The sequence below is a fragment of the Mus pahari genome, chromosome 3 (genome assembly GCF_900095145.1).
Source record: "Mus pahari chromosome 3, PAHARI_EIJ_v1.1, whole genome shotgun sequence".
NCBI lineage: Eukaryota > Metazoa > Chordata > Mammalia > Rodentia > Muridae > Mus > Mus pahari.
This window is the reverse complement of record NC_034592.1, coordinates 81,803,986-81,818,825: the sequence shown is the minus strand read 5'-3', so window position 1 is coordinate 81,818,825 and position 14,840 is coordinate 81,803,986. Positions and strand designations below refer to the sequence as shown.

General features: G+C 35.1%; 1 protein-coding gene and 1 pseudogene across 3 annotated transcripts in view; both read right to left on the bottom strand.

The window, feature by feature from the left end:
- Lrrc4c (leucine rich repeat containing 4C) overlaps nucleotides 1-14,840 on the bottom strand; it is a 1,191,813-nt gene that overhangs the window by 551,847 nt on the left and 625,126 nt on the right. The window lies entirely within an intron of this gene.
- LOC110317973 lies at nucleotides 3,062-4,286 on the bottom strand (annotated as a pseudogene).

The window sequence follows — 14,840 nt, the reverse complement described above, 5'->3', positions numbered from 1 at the left end:
CCTGCTATACCACATTAATTTCCTCCTAGCTCATAGTAACTTTCTCGGATATCATATATAAACCACAGTAAAAGAAAAAGGAAACTAGCAGTCTATGAGAGCATAACTAATGAAATAGCTGAATGCCATCTCTGCTATTTTACAGATTTTCATGGAATGTGTCATGGTCGATGTGATTTTCTGTAGAGGACAGAGGGAGTAGATTTCTGCAAGTACTTGTCCTCTTCACTGAAGGGGACACAGATGGTTGTGCATGATGGCTCAGTTGGTAGAAGCCCTCACTTCACTAAAATGTGCACTAGATTGGATTCACAAAACCCAGGGCAAATGCCAGGCCTTGCCTTTGACCCTAGCAGTGTGTGGGAGATAGATACAGATTACAGAGCATTGCTTGCTGCCAGCATTGACCCAAGTTAGTAAGCTTCTCATTCAATGAGAGATCCTATCCCAAAGAATGAAACTAAGAATTATAAAGGGAGATAGATACTCAGTGTCCTCATTTGGCTACTACAGATGTACATTTGAGCATCTGTACCAGTACATGTAAGTGTACACATACAAACAATGTGGAGTTTAGAGAATATGATTGTAGGATAATAGAAACAAGCTAGTGATTCATATATATATATATATATATATATATATATATATATATATATATATATNATATATATATATATATATATATATATATATATATATATATATATGAATATATGTATTTATTGGAGGAGGGTTTCTCCAAAGCTACAGGTACATACTGACACTTTTTGTTTGTTTATATAGTCTCATTTTCAGTCTTAAATATATGTAGGCTACAGAGTTTGTTTGCTACTAAATACATGATATAAGTTATCCTGATTACTTAAAGGACAACCAAGCCAGGTAAGCCTAAAAATTTTCTGAGAAAAGAGTTGTTAAAAGAAAATGACCTTTAAACAACTTGGGAAGTGATACTAGGAGAGAGGAAACTCCAGAATCACAAAACATCCATGGCATAGGAGGAGGCGCTAATTCATCTTTAAAAACTTCCCCAGGCAAAGAAAAAGGAGGGAAAATAAATTGGGAGCTGAGCAAAAACAATGACCCTGTCTGTTCTCTACCACACAGTGAGCAGTTGACATTGCCAACCGTCCTATTGTGCCCCCCAAACACTCTGCTATTACTGTTCTATTAGCAATGCCAACATAGCAATTCTAAACACTTTATGTCACATCCTGATTTGCCCTGCAGGATGTTAGCTGCTGATATCTAGTCATTTTAGACCTTGAAAAACAAAGCAATTGTATTTACTACCTGGGAGATAGAAGGCAATGCATGCTAGGGCTATTCCCCTCTGCAGATCTCATCTGCTCTGCACTGATGTAAACAGAAGTAACAGAACGAGGAGCTCAGTGTAACCTAGAGCCCTCTAATCTTTAATACCTATAGATCTTCATCAAAGGAAATAAAAGAAAAATTAGGTAAGCATAATATCTGGAGAATTTGACTTTCTGATTAGAATAGTTGAGGAGAGTTGAATAGTATCCATACTGGTGATATTATTTAAAACAGCATGTGATAGATAATAACTGAGGTAGTTTATTTCCTGAAATTTTTGATTCTTATCTTCTGTGGACATTATCCAGCACATTTTCATCACATTATTTTATTCAGTTTGATGAAATAAATACTTTGAGAACAGCAATCATTTGCAGTCCATCAATAAGAATAATTCAGAAAACCAGAGGCCAGCTAATATTCCTTTAATATTTACATAGTCACAATAGATACCTGTTGAAGTTAAAGATGTTGGTGTTGGTTGTTTTCTTTTATCTATTTGATGACTATTTAGAGACATCTTACAATTAAATTTCTATATAATAATAGGCAATTATAAGGCATCATTATCTATTGAGGAGAGTCTATTTTAATGAGTCAATATGGCCCCAAGAGCCATTAAAGCATATCCAACATTGTACCTGTGTATTGCAGCATATAGGATTACAGCATGATTGCCATGGTTTGGTTGACTAGACTATGGAAATAAGATAGATCAAATTTATGACAAAACTTTTTTCTTAAAACTTGGACTATGTAATTTTACTCAATCAGCACCTTTGTGGCTTTCTTCTTTCAATCTTTGGTCCTCATAACTGTTTCTTTTTTCTTATATTTATTTTTTAATTTTTCATAGCCATAGCTTGTTTATATAGTGTTATAACGATAACAACAACAACAACAAAAAATAAATGATTCTCAGCTCTAAGAAAGAATTTAAATATTCCCAGCCCAAAGTGGCAAACTAGCTTTGGGACCTGGCATTAATCCAAAGCCACCTGTCTGTAGTCTTGACTCAGAAACTATGGATGGGCAGAGGCTGGACAATACAGGTCAGAAAACAGCACAGTGGATTGCCAATGTGCCTTCAGAGAGATGGTAGAAAACAAACCAGAGATTCAATAGTTCCCAGCTAATCAGTTTCCATGATACCTGAAGTGACCCACATCCCAGATACATCAATACCCTCACAATAAACTCTTCATTCTTGAGACTGCCCAAGAAATTCCATGCTTTCTATAGCCAAGAAGGCTCCACTAAAGAAGAGCTGAGCTGGAGACTTTATCACAGTGTTCTTGGTACAGAAAGAAGTTAGTACCAGGTCTTGGCTCATAGTCTGGGTAGATACAGTCTTAAGAGCTCTGAGATTGCAGTCTGAGTTCTCCCTTTCAACCGATGTCCATTGATCATCTATGCCAGTAGAGAGGGCTGACCTATAAGGCCTGAGAGTAAGGCCCTGGGTGCTACTCAGAGAGGCTCAATCCTTTCAGTCAAAAAAGAAGTGGCTGTTGGTTGGGTCTTGTAGATGACTTTAAAGCTGAGTTTGGCCGGGCGTGGTGGCACAGGCCTTTAAGCCCAGCACTCGGGAGGCAGAGGCAGGTGGATTTCTGAGTTCAAGGCCAGCCTGGTCTATAAAATGAGTTCCAGGACAGCCAGGGCTATACAGAGAAACCCTGTCTCAAAACAAAACAAAACAGAACAAAAAAGCTGAGTTTGGTCACAGCCCCAAGGTCTGATATCCTCAAAAGTGCCTGCTGACTTCAGCCAGTTTGTAAAGTGCCTTGGCTTTTTCCTCACAGAAGTCCCTGATGTTACTTCCCATTAGTGAAAGGCAAAACTCAATCACAGCCACAGATTCATCCTCCAGAGTTACCTGGGCCTTGTTACATACAATGACCCTGGGGCCCAGAGAGACCAAATCAAAGCAGTGCACAGGGTTCCTGACACTTGAAGCTAGGTGGCATTTTCCACAGACAAAGTTACCACCAAGGATGCAGGCTTCTGGCTTAGACCTTTGGCAATACAGTCCACTGGATGCATTCTTTACTTGTCTTGGAAAACCACAGTGATAGAGGAGAAAAGCTGTAGGTATTTCCTGGAATAGATATCTGGCAGCACTGCTGGACCCTGAGAACAACTGTTCATTAAGGTAGTAAAAACAGGCCCCATCCAGCCATTGGGTCATGTGTGATCACAGGTCTCCAGTTCTAGTCTCTTCACTGTAGCCAGAGGCACCTCAGTCTCTCCTATGGAAGCCTTGGAATGAACATGGTCTGGTATCTGAAGTGGCATAAATTTGTTCCTGTGTCTGCGTTTATTCTTCTACCTGTTCTGCCACTGCTTACGGTTCAGGGGGTGTGCAGAGTTAGGTGACACGGACTCACAGCTTGGTTTGGGTGGGTCAGCTGTAGCAGTATTTGTCCTCGTCCTCAATTTCCGAACTCTTTGGTCAACACGGTCGAGGGGCTGGGTTGGATGTAAATAGGAGTAATTCTGGCATTTCCTCTTTATGTTTTCTTCTTCAGCAGAAATCCCACCAAGAGGACTTTGTGTCAGTTTCTTTCTTCTTTCTTGCCCTCAGTGTCAGTGAGAGTTGGGGCCTGTTTTTTTGACATTTCCCTTTTTCTTTTCTCCCCTACTTCTTTTGAAATTTTGGCAAATGTGTGCCTGTGGAGGTGTCTTTTCCTCCTTTCTATCTCCTCCTCATCCTTTCCCCCCTCCTCCTCATTCTCCTCCTCTTCCTCAGAGTCATTGTCAGGTAGGCTGCGGGGATTGCTGGGAGAGCTAAGCTGCTTTCAGGGCCTGTAATTTGGTCAAGAGATGGCAGTGTTTGCTGCCCTTGACAAGCAAGGCAGTCACAGATGGAACCAGTTGGCACAGTCACTAAGCCCAAGATGGCTGGAGCCTCCTAGACCAATTCTGGCGCCTTGAACATATCAGTGGCCAACCGTGTCTGAGGAGCCCATGTTCTCAAGATTTAAATTTTATTTCCTCTACTTTCTGACCTGGGCATTCTTCTTTTTAAATGTTAACAGTTCAAACATTGTGTTTTAGTTACAGAATGCAAAAGAAATAATGCCTTCATTTTCTGTATATGAACACCTCATAGACTATCTAATGCAAGCACGGAAGGCAAAATGAACTCATCTTCATGGTGATCAGGGATGTTCTCCTGATGTGTCCTATGAAAGGGAATTTATGTCAATAAATTTATATCAATAAATTTATATCAATAAATTCCATGAACTCAGTTTATCCATCCCAAGGTTGGATTCAGCCTCATTCAATCAATTTTCCTTTTTCCACAATGCTCATCCCCCTGTGGTAGTCATGAAATCTTTTTCCAGGATGGAAGCTTCAGAAAGGCAGGAATCTCAAGTCTTTATAGAAACTCACCAACCTGAGTGAAACCTCAAACCATATAGTTTCTTTAGTAAACTAACAAAATTGTACATTCAGGAGGGCGTATCATTAAATGGTTCTTGCAAGACCAAGGTGAGAGTGTTCTCAGAAACTGTGTTTCCTTTTGGAGGCTTGAAGGGAGAATCCATTCTCTTTTCTCTAGACTTTATTTTTAGGAAGAAATTGAAGGATGAAAAAAGGGTGAAAAGTAAGATCACTGTCAAGATGAAAGGGAATGGAGATGAGTGGTTGCAAGGAAAGTAGTTAAGAGGGTATCAAAGACAGATTTACATAGGTCCCTTCCTGATTCTCATTACCTCCACACTTAGCCCTCAGTGTAGACAATAAAGTCAGTGTCCTGGTGTTCTTCTTATTCCTATTCTCATTCATATAAAGCATTAATTTAGGAAAATACTGAAGTAATGTCAGGAGAATCACTCACTTGAGACTGTAGAAAATATTGAGTGAACCATCTTCCTCTCTAAAACCATGGAGCTGTCAATAATTGTTTACAAATGAATTAGCAGTCAAATGTATCAAATCATTTTAGTAAGAAAAAAAAAAACTAAGTAAATTACCAAATATCCTGGCAGTGTGAATGTTGTCAATGAGAAATGCAAAAAGCCCATCATTTTATTTCTTACTATGAATTAAATAAAATTTAAAAAGTCTCAAATTTCAGCATGTCCAACATGCTTCAATATAAAGTCAGAAAAACCAGGAGCTCATGTTAAGAAAATGAGGGGGTTTTACCCCCAACACATTCAAACATTTCATTTTCAGTATCATTCCATAACTAATCAAAACTGAACATGTAACTGACTTCATATAATTATTACAAGAATTATCTTACCAAGGAACCAAAGGAAGAATCGGTAATAAATATACACAAAGAGAATTCTTGTTAATTTATTATGAATGACATTTTATTTCCTTTAATGACAGCTTTTATGAAAAGCAGAACATTTGTCAAATGTACACTACAGCTTTTCCTGATGGAACTTTAGATTCTGTGAACTTAACAGATATTCCTGAGTGGAGAGGAGGGATCGCTTCTGTGTGTTTCAATTTAGAAATGATTGAATATCATGGATGAATGAAGATAAACTAGGAAAAAAAATCTTACTTTTGTTTAACAGCAAACATTAATCCTCAAGAAGCCTGTGGAGATTACCTACTCCATTGCCATGCAATTTTGCTTAAGGGTGAGACAGGATTTGGATATTGGGAATACATCAATTATAGGACTGCCTTGGCTTGTGATATGCACCTACATATACATGTGTACTGAGCAAATTAAGATCTTCTTAGCTCTGTGTATCACACGTTCCAGAAAGGTCAGAATTACAGTATTTTTATTAATATGCAACAACTAAGAATCCTTCTAAAGTTTATAATGTAACTTTAGAATCATATCTCCCATAAACTGACATAATTTCATGAGGAGCAGAGTGTATTATTCTTACCAAAAAGGCAATGAAATATCATCCCAAGAGATTAAATTATTTACACAATATGGAAACGCTTCCAAATGCCATAATTAGTGTGTGAATCATCTTGAGACTCCAATTATAAAGCACTTTCCGCTGAAACAAGATCTTCATACTGATGGTTTTCAGTAAGGACTGTGTCACTCAATGTAATGACACTTCATGTGATTTCCATATTTTAAAATAACACAGGATGGACAATAAGATGAATACAGGTGTTATTTATCCATCCACTGATTCATATGCATGTATGAATGGTGCAATCACTGCTATTGTCTTGCCAAGCTCTTCCTAGGAATCCACCATGAGAATGTGTACATTCATTTTCTCTTAAAAGGACAACCATATTGTTTTTTTTTAATTCTTTACATTATGAATCTCTCACTATGTGATCAAGAAAATATAAATCATGTGGCTTCACCTTCCCATAAAAGTGTCTAATTAAGATTAAACTTGTCCCTGTGGTAAATGTAAAATGATTTAATTATAATCAAAATGCTCTCGATTGAATAGCTTCAGTTTCAAAGAGTCACTTTCCTAGTGCTAAGAAGCTCATTAAATTCAATTTGCAGTAATGTACTGCTGTCATGTCTCCTTTCTGAAGCACAGTATTACATTAAAGTTCTTTGATTATTTCCCTGTAGGGTAGCATTAATGTGACACACCGTGTGAAAGAAAAGCTCAAATGAGACTCAAAGATGCACTACTTTATTTTAAAATTTTTCTCAATAAATGTTAATGTTTAGCAGCATGAAAAATATGCAATAAAGAATAGTCTGCCTTAGGAACACAGGGAAAACAAATTTTAAATCTGTTTGTCCTGGACCACTGGGACTCTGTATTTGTGTGACTGCCAAGTTGTGTGTGTTATCATATAGTGTAGATGATGCATTTAGCTTATTTTGTAAGTATCACAGGCACTTGTTTCCACGTTTAAGGGATGTTATGATTTTATTCTTTTCACTTTCACTATCCTGAAAATATAAAATTATTGCCTGCAATATATAGACAAATATAAGAAGACAAAACTGGAAATGGGGTGAAAAAAATCAAAAAGCAAAGAACAGAATTATATTTCTAATGTGGTTATTTTATTAAATTAATGGGTAATTTATATTTAAATTAATAGAATTATATTTAAATTAATGACTTTTTATTGTTAGACAGAGGCATCCAATTACTTTTCCATTTATTCAATTAGTGTAGAGTGAAGACATGCATGTGACAGCTGTTTGAGGAAATCAAAAGACAGTCCTTGTGAGCTAATCTTCTCATACTATGTGAGTCATGACCATCAAACTCCCATTAGCAGACTCAGAAGGCACTTAATCCACTGAGAAGTCTCACCAGCCTTCTCGCTCACATTTTATATTACATTTTAATTTTCTATTAGGTGGCCTATTCAAAACAGTAGAAAATAAAGTTGTATGTGCATACACACACACACACACACACACACACACACACACACACAGTCTGCCTTAGGAGTATGTGTGTGTGTGTGTGAGTGTGTATGTGTGTGTGTGTGTGTGTGTGTGTGTGTGTGTATGAAAGCTTCCAAAGTAACATAATAAAAATATTAGCATGATTTGTATAATAGATATTGCTTTACATATTTAGATAAAAAGATTTAAAATGTATTTTTCTTTCTAAATATATATATTTTTTAATAATACAAATTATATTTTAAAAATAGTTGCATGTATATTTGATTGTATCAACAAGAAAAAGTTAGCCATTTGGGTACAGCAATATCAATGCAATATAGTTCATTTGGTAGAAATTAAATAGGTTTTTTGAATTTGTACTTGATTATTAGTGAAAAAGGATCAGATGTTGAAACAGAAGAAATGTTTTAACAGAAAATTCATGTTATATGTTGTTATTAATCATGACATAATCAAATGTAGCTAGAAGTCAGGAGCAATAAAAAATATAAAACTTAATCACATATTGAATGGAAAACATGCTCTTGATTGTTCAGTGGGGCATGGAACAAATAAAAGGTAGAATTAAACAATTTTTAGAATGGGGACATTTATTGTTAAAAAGCAAGAAACAATATAGAGAAGGGGAGAAAAGGAAGAAGAAATGATGTGATTATATTATAATCTTAAATAAGTGAGGATTTTTTTTAAAAAAGATGGAATTTATATTAATACGATAACTTCATAGATCCTTTTTGGTATAACAAATGCAATTTTAAGTCACAAGTGCTTTTACTAAATGTCAGAAATAAATAAAATAAAGAACCAAATTATGCATGTGTAAACTTAAGAAAACAAGAAAAATCATGTTCAAAGCCAACAAGTAGAAAGAAATAATAAATGCAAAGATAGAAGTCAATGAGACTAAGATAGTTTCACCGGGAATCAATAACCAAATAACTAGTTCTTTGGAAAGATAGAAAAGATTATAAATCCTTACTTAGACTAGACAAAATAAAATTAGGAAGGACCTGAAAAATACAATTATGAAGAAATAAAATAGAATGTTATAAAAGGAAACGAATGAAATTCGTTGTATTAGTATGAACAGTTTGAAAACATATTTCACAATACAATTTTTTAAGTAACAAAGAAACTGTAGAAGACATTAGAAAATAGAGAGATGCCCCATGATCATTGCTAAGCATTAATAATTTTGTTAATATAGGTCTACGACAAAAGTGATCCATAGTTTCATGATAACTCCTGTAAAATTTCCAGTGATGCTAAAGGTCATATAGATGCATAATATTCTCCAAATAGGAGCAAAAACAATATTGGAGGTATCATGATGCTTTCTTTAAATTATACTGAATTGCTATAGAAATAATAAGTAAAAGAGCTTGGCACCATCACAATCAGGAATACAGATGAATGGAATGTAATACAAGGCCAGAAATAAAGTCACCTAGCTACAGCCACATGATAGTTTACTAAACTCCAAAAGATAACGTAAGAAAAAAAAATCCTCTTCAAAAACTGGAACTACTATAAAACAGTACAAAATCCACATGTAGAACTATAGCACTAGAACTCTCTATCTCACACTGAACTAAAATAAGCTGAAAGAAGAGCAAAAATGCCAACAGAAGTCTTGAAAATTTGAGAGTGCTAAAAGAAAATGAGTGGAAGTTATTCAAGGTGTAAGCATAAGCGCAGAACTTCTGTGATTAATCAAGATGAAAGTAAGACATGAGATGGCAGTTATGTCAAAAGCTTCTGCCCATCAAAGAAAACTACCACCAGAGACACAGTCAACAGATTAGGAAAACCCTTGTTGGCCAAATATTGTTGCTGACTCCCAAATCAGAGCAACATGATGACATTTGTTCATTAATGTTCATCATTGTGCTTTCATAATATCCAAAGCATGAAATCAATCTATATGTCCATCAACGACTGAATTGTTATATACAGTATATGACAGCAGCTGGCTGAGAAAGATGCAGATACTTACACCCAACCGTTGGACTGAAGTCAGGAAACCCTGTAGTTGAATTAGGGGAAGGATGGAAAAAGTGGATCCAGGGAGTCCTCACACAGTGAGCCACCAACCAGGTAGCATACTACAAATAGCTGCCTCAAACATATATATATAGCAGAGGACTGCCTGGTATGGCCTCTGGGAGAAGATGCAATGAGAGACTTGAGGTTCCAAGGAGGGAGGTCTTCTGGTTGGGGAGACAGTGGGGAGGAAGAATGGGATGAGGAACTGTGGGAGGGGAGATCTTGAGGGGGTAATGGCTGTATTGTAAATAATAAAAATATGGTAATAATAATAACAAAGAAAATTTCAAAAATTTGAAAATCAAATTACCAATATCATTCAGGTACTAAATGAGCAAATGAATTCACCTGACAACTATCAAAATACTTAGTGAGAAAAGAATGCTTAATAATCTTAACCACCTGAGAAATGCAAAGCAAAGCTACACTGATATTCTCTTTTGTCAGAGGGCAGATGGCCATCATGAAGCAATGCATGAACAAATACTAAGAATGTAGATGAAAATAGAAACCTTACACACTGTTAATTTGGAGAAGGAAAAAAAAATCCTAGTAGAGCCACTGAGGAAATAATTGTGAAGTTTCTCAAAAATATCTAAAAATAAACTAGGATCCAGTTGTGCCATTTCTGGTGTACTCAAGACACTCTCAAAGCAGGTACCATGAAGATACTTGTTCATTAATATTCATCATGGTATTGTTCATAATATCCAAGGCATGAAATCAGCCTATGTATTTATCCACAGATGAATGGATAAAGACAATGTCACATGTATACTCTTTTGAGTCTCATTCAGCCACAAAGAACAAAATAATGCTCCTTTCTTTAAAAACTGAATAGAAAACTCGAAGTCTCATTAAGTAAAATAAACCATAGCAATATAACATGGTTTCAAACATATGGTAAGTCTAAATTTCAAAGTTAAAATTGAAAGACATGAAAAGTAAAAGGGAATGAGTTGAGGATACACAAAAAATTCTTAGAGGAGAAAAGAAGAAAATATAAAATTGTTTTATCTTGCAGTGATTTTTTGCTGTTCTTTATTTTTGAATTATAAAAACTTGCTCTATTTTATAGGAAGCGTATATTTTGTGAACACTGCTCTCATTCCGCAAAACTGTGACTCATGTGAATTTGGTCTTTCAGTAGCAAATAACTTAAATGTGTTGAAGTCACTGATTGTCTTTCACAAACACCATTCTTTCCCGTTCCAGCCCACTATGTTTAGGTTTATACCATTTATCAGTAGCTGTTTCAATGTCCCACTCCTTAGCATTGTAGCCCAACAACAACAACCAAAAATATTATGCCTTGCTTGAACTCATGTTTCAAAATGTTAATTCCACCTGATAGATCCCAATTGACAAACAAATACCTTTAACATTTAGATTGGTAAATATATAATTATGTAGTCCAATTATTGTATTTACTATCTGTTTTCATTGTTTTTTAGATATTTTATTATAGTGCTGTTTTGAAAATAATCCATAATTAATGCTTTTAAGCATCCAAGACCTCACTGCCACAAATAAAAGTATTAAACAGAAGCAAAATAAAATATGAGGGTAAAAATAATTACTCTCAGTAGGAGATAGGCATTTCACTTGTGTCTCTTATTTAATCTCTATTCAGTAGAGTAAGAATCTGAAACTAAATGATTGGGTAATTCATTCAAGACAGCAATGCCAGCTGGTCCTATTGTTGGGATCTGAAAAGGAAGCTGGGTCAAGACTTCATATATTTTAACATTTTCTCCAAGATGCCATGAAAGAGGTAGGGGAATGCATAGAGATACTTGTATAGGGATCTAATTTATAGAGCAGAGACCATGTACTCACAGGGATGTTATATATTAGTATATGTGAACACTGATGCTGCAGTTTTTAGTCCTATAGAATCCCAAATAGGGTGCCATTCATGTCTTCTAACTCTGAGTTTTTCTGTAGTTGGGCTTCTGGATGCTGCTCTCTTTTAATGACAATTCCTTCAATTGTTTCATGCAGTTAATGCCTTCAAGGACTCCTGCAATGCTACTCACTATTCTGCATTTTTACTATAGATCTCTCCTAGGTTGAGCTCTATCTCTGTATAAGTCTATTGGTGTTTGCACTGATAGAATTTCTATTAAAAAGTAGTTGTCATTGAGCTTATTATTTGTGAGACATATCCTTGAATCTCTAAGGAAGGGATTTTTTTTTAATTTTATTTTTATTTATTTTTATTTTTTATTAGATATTTTCTTCATTTACATTTCAAATGCTATCACAAAAGTTCCCTATACCCCCCCCCCGCCCTGCTCCCCTACCCACCAACTCCCACTTCTTGGCCCTGGCATTCTCATGTACTGGGGCATATAAAGTTTGCAAGGTCAAGGGGCCTCTCTTCCCAATGATGGCTGACTAGGCCATCTTCTGCTACATATGCAGCTAGAGACATGAGCTCTGGGGGTACTGGTTAATTTATATTGTTGTTCCATCTATATGGTTGCAGACCCCTTCAGCACCTTGGGATCTTTCTCTAGCTCCTCCATTAGGAGCCCTGTATTCCATCCTATAGATGACTGTGAGCATCAACTTGTGTATTTGCCAGGCACAACTTGCAAAACACAAGAAAACCAAGAAGAAGGAACACCAACATGTGGATACTTCATTCCTCCTTAGAACAGGGAACATAATACCCATGAGAGGAGTTACAGAGACAAAGTCTGGAGTTAAGACAAAAGGATGGACTATCCAGAGATTATCCCACCTGAGGATCCATTCCATCATCAGCCACCAAACCCAGACACTATTGTATATGCCAGCAAGATTTTGCTGAAGCGACCCTGATATAGCAGTCTCATAGGAAGGGATTTTTAAAATCATTATTTTAAGCTTGGCAGTGGTGGCACACACCTTTAATGCCAGTACTTTGGAGGCAGAGGCAGGTCAATTTCTGAGTTTGACACCAGTCTGGCCTACAGATTGAGTTCTAAAACAGTAAGGGATACACAGAGAAACTCTATTTCATAAAATCAAACCAAGCCAAGTAACTTATAACCAAAAAAATCACTTTATTTTAAAATAGAAAGAGACCGGGAGCATCATATTCTAGTCATTTCTCGTGTTAGTGTTATCAAAACAGACCCATCTGGTAAAAAGTACGAATTGATTTTTGAAGCATAAAAATCAGAAATAGAAGAGTTCAATTCATGGCTTATTAATAACTATAATTATCTACTCCAGGATCCAATTGTCAATGCATGGTGACATTTGTGTTTTCACAACTCAAGAAATGAGAATCAAGGATGTTGACAGTGGCTAAAGACATTTTAAAATATGTCTCATCACATTGCAATTTGTCAGAGAAAATGGTGGCTGGGTTAAAGGCACTGATCAAGTTAGAAAGACTCATACACAGTTTAATGTTAGTCATAAAGCAAAGCAAAATGAATAATAAATAATGAACTAGTCTGTGTCTGGAATTGTTGTATTCAAATAATATATGATCTAGAAATTCTTACAAGAAATTAAATGATAAATAAAATATTTTCATCTATTACTTTTCTGTCATCTGCTCCTTTCTTTTCAAATCTAGTAAATAAAATTAATAAAAGAAAATACTCGTACAGAAATAAGATAATGTAACAAAATAACATTTTTAAGAAGATGTAACATTCAGGTAAATAAAGAAGAAAAAAGAGAGTAGAAGAAAAAGAATCTAAGTCTTTCATTGAATATTGTGACTTTGCAATCATTGCTTTTTGGGAAGAGGCTTAGAAAATCATAGAATTTAACTAATTAAGAGAAATATCATGCAATTGAGGGTGAGTTGCTATTTAACAATCAGACAAGGTATATGCAAATCCTCCCTTCACCATTATGACTTAGAATGCATGTTTCTTCAATGTGGAGAAGTCTAAATAGAGTAGGAATTACTACATTAATAAACAGTACATAAGGTTCCCAATTATTCTTAGTTATTGACATATTCCTCTTGTTCAAATATGTTAAATGTTTGTTCCTTAATTACTATCAGCTTAATAAAAAGAATGAACCACTAGTGATTATATATATATATATATATATATATATATATATATATATGATATTCAAATTCTAAGTGATTGTAAGTGATTGTATTTTTACATCTAAGAAGAAGGAAAGTGTAAAACTATTTTTCTCTTCCTTCCTCAATCAGACTTTCTCTCTTTCTCCATCTCTCCTATCCCCTAAAGCTTCCTACCTTTCTATTTTCTTCCTTCCTTTTGAGGAAGGCTCTTTTTTTTTTCCCATAGAACTTCTATTTCAGCTTCTGAAGTAGCAGATATTACAGGCCTGCACGATCAGATTTTGCCATATTTGGAGATTTCAACAGGAATTTGTAAACTATTGTGTACCGAAAGAAAAGAATATAGAACCAAAGTGACTCTAAGTCAGTTCACATCATATCTTACTCATCAGTGAGTTATAAGTTTATTGGAGAGATTATGTCTATCTGTAATCCTGTCAATGCTTACATACTAGTAAGGGCTATAAGTAAACTAAGGGCTATAGAGTGAAGAAGAGAACACTGAGCAGAGAACCCATATAGCCTCAGGGAAATATTTATTTGATCCACAGTCCTTAACCTAAAACAGAAGAATAATAATTACTAGAGTGAAAGTGTAGACAGGGTTAACTGACCTAATCCATATTAAAAGCTTCAGATCATAGCTTGTGCGCAGTAAATACTCAAAAATATTAGGTAATGTAGTCATCTTAATACATATATATATAAAACACCTCAAGAGCTGAAAGTTATTCCCTTTTTAAATGTTGATCTTCATGTATGCATTTATACATATATGCAATTATAAAAAATCATCATTGAATTATATTTTAAAGACCAATTGTTTTTATTTAGTTTATGAATAAATTTACTTTTCATTATTATTGTTTTCTTATGCAGACACAGAATTTTATTCTATACCCAAGACTGGCCTTTATTTCTAGATCTAACCTCCTCCATCACCTTTATTTAAAGTTGGTATCTACCTTAAACTTTTTTTTTTTTTTTTTTTTTTTTTTTTGTTTTTTTTTTGTAAGTCTTTTATAAAACAAATTAGCCACACTCAAATATTTGGTCTCTGTAAAATGACTGAGGCAAATAAGA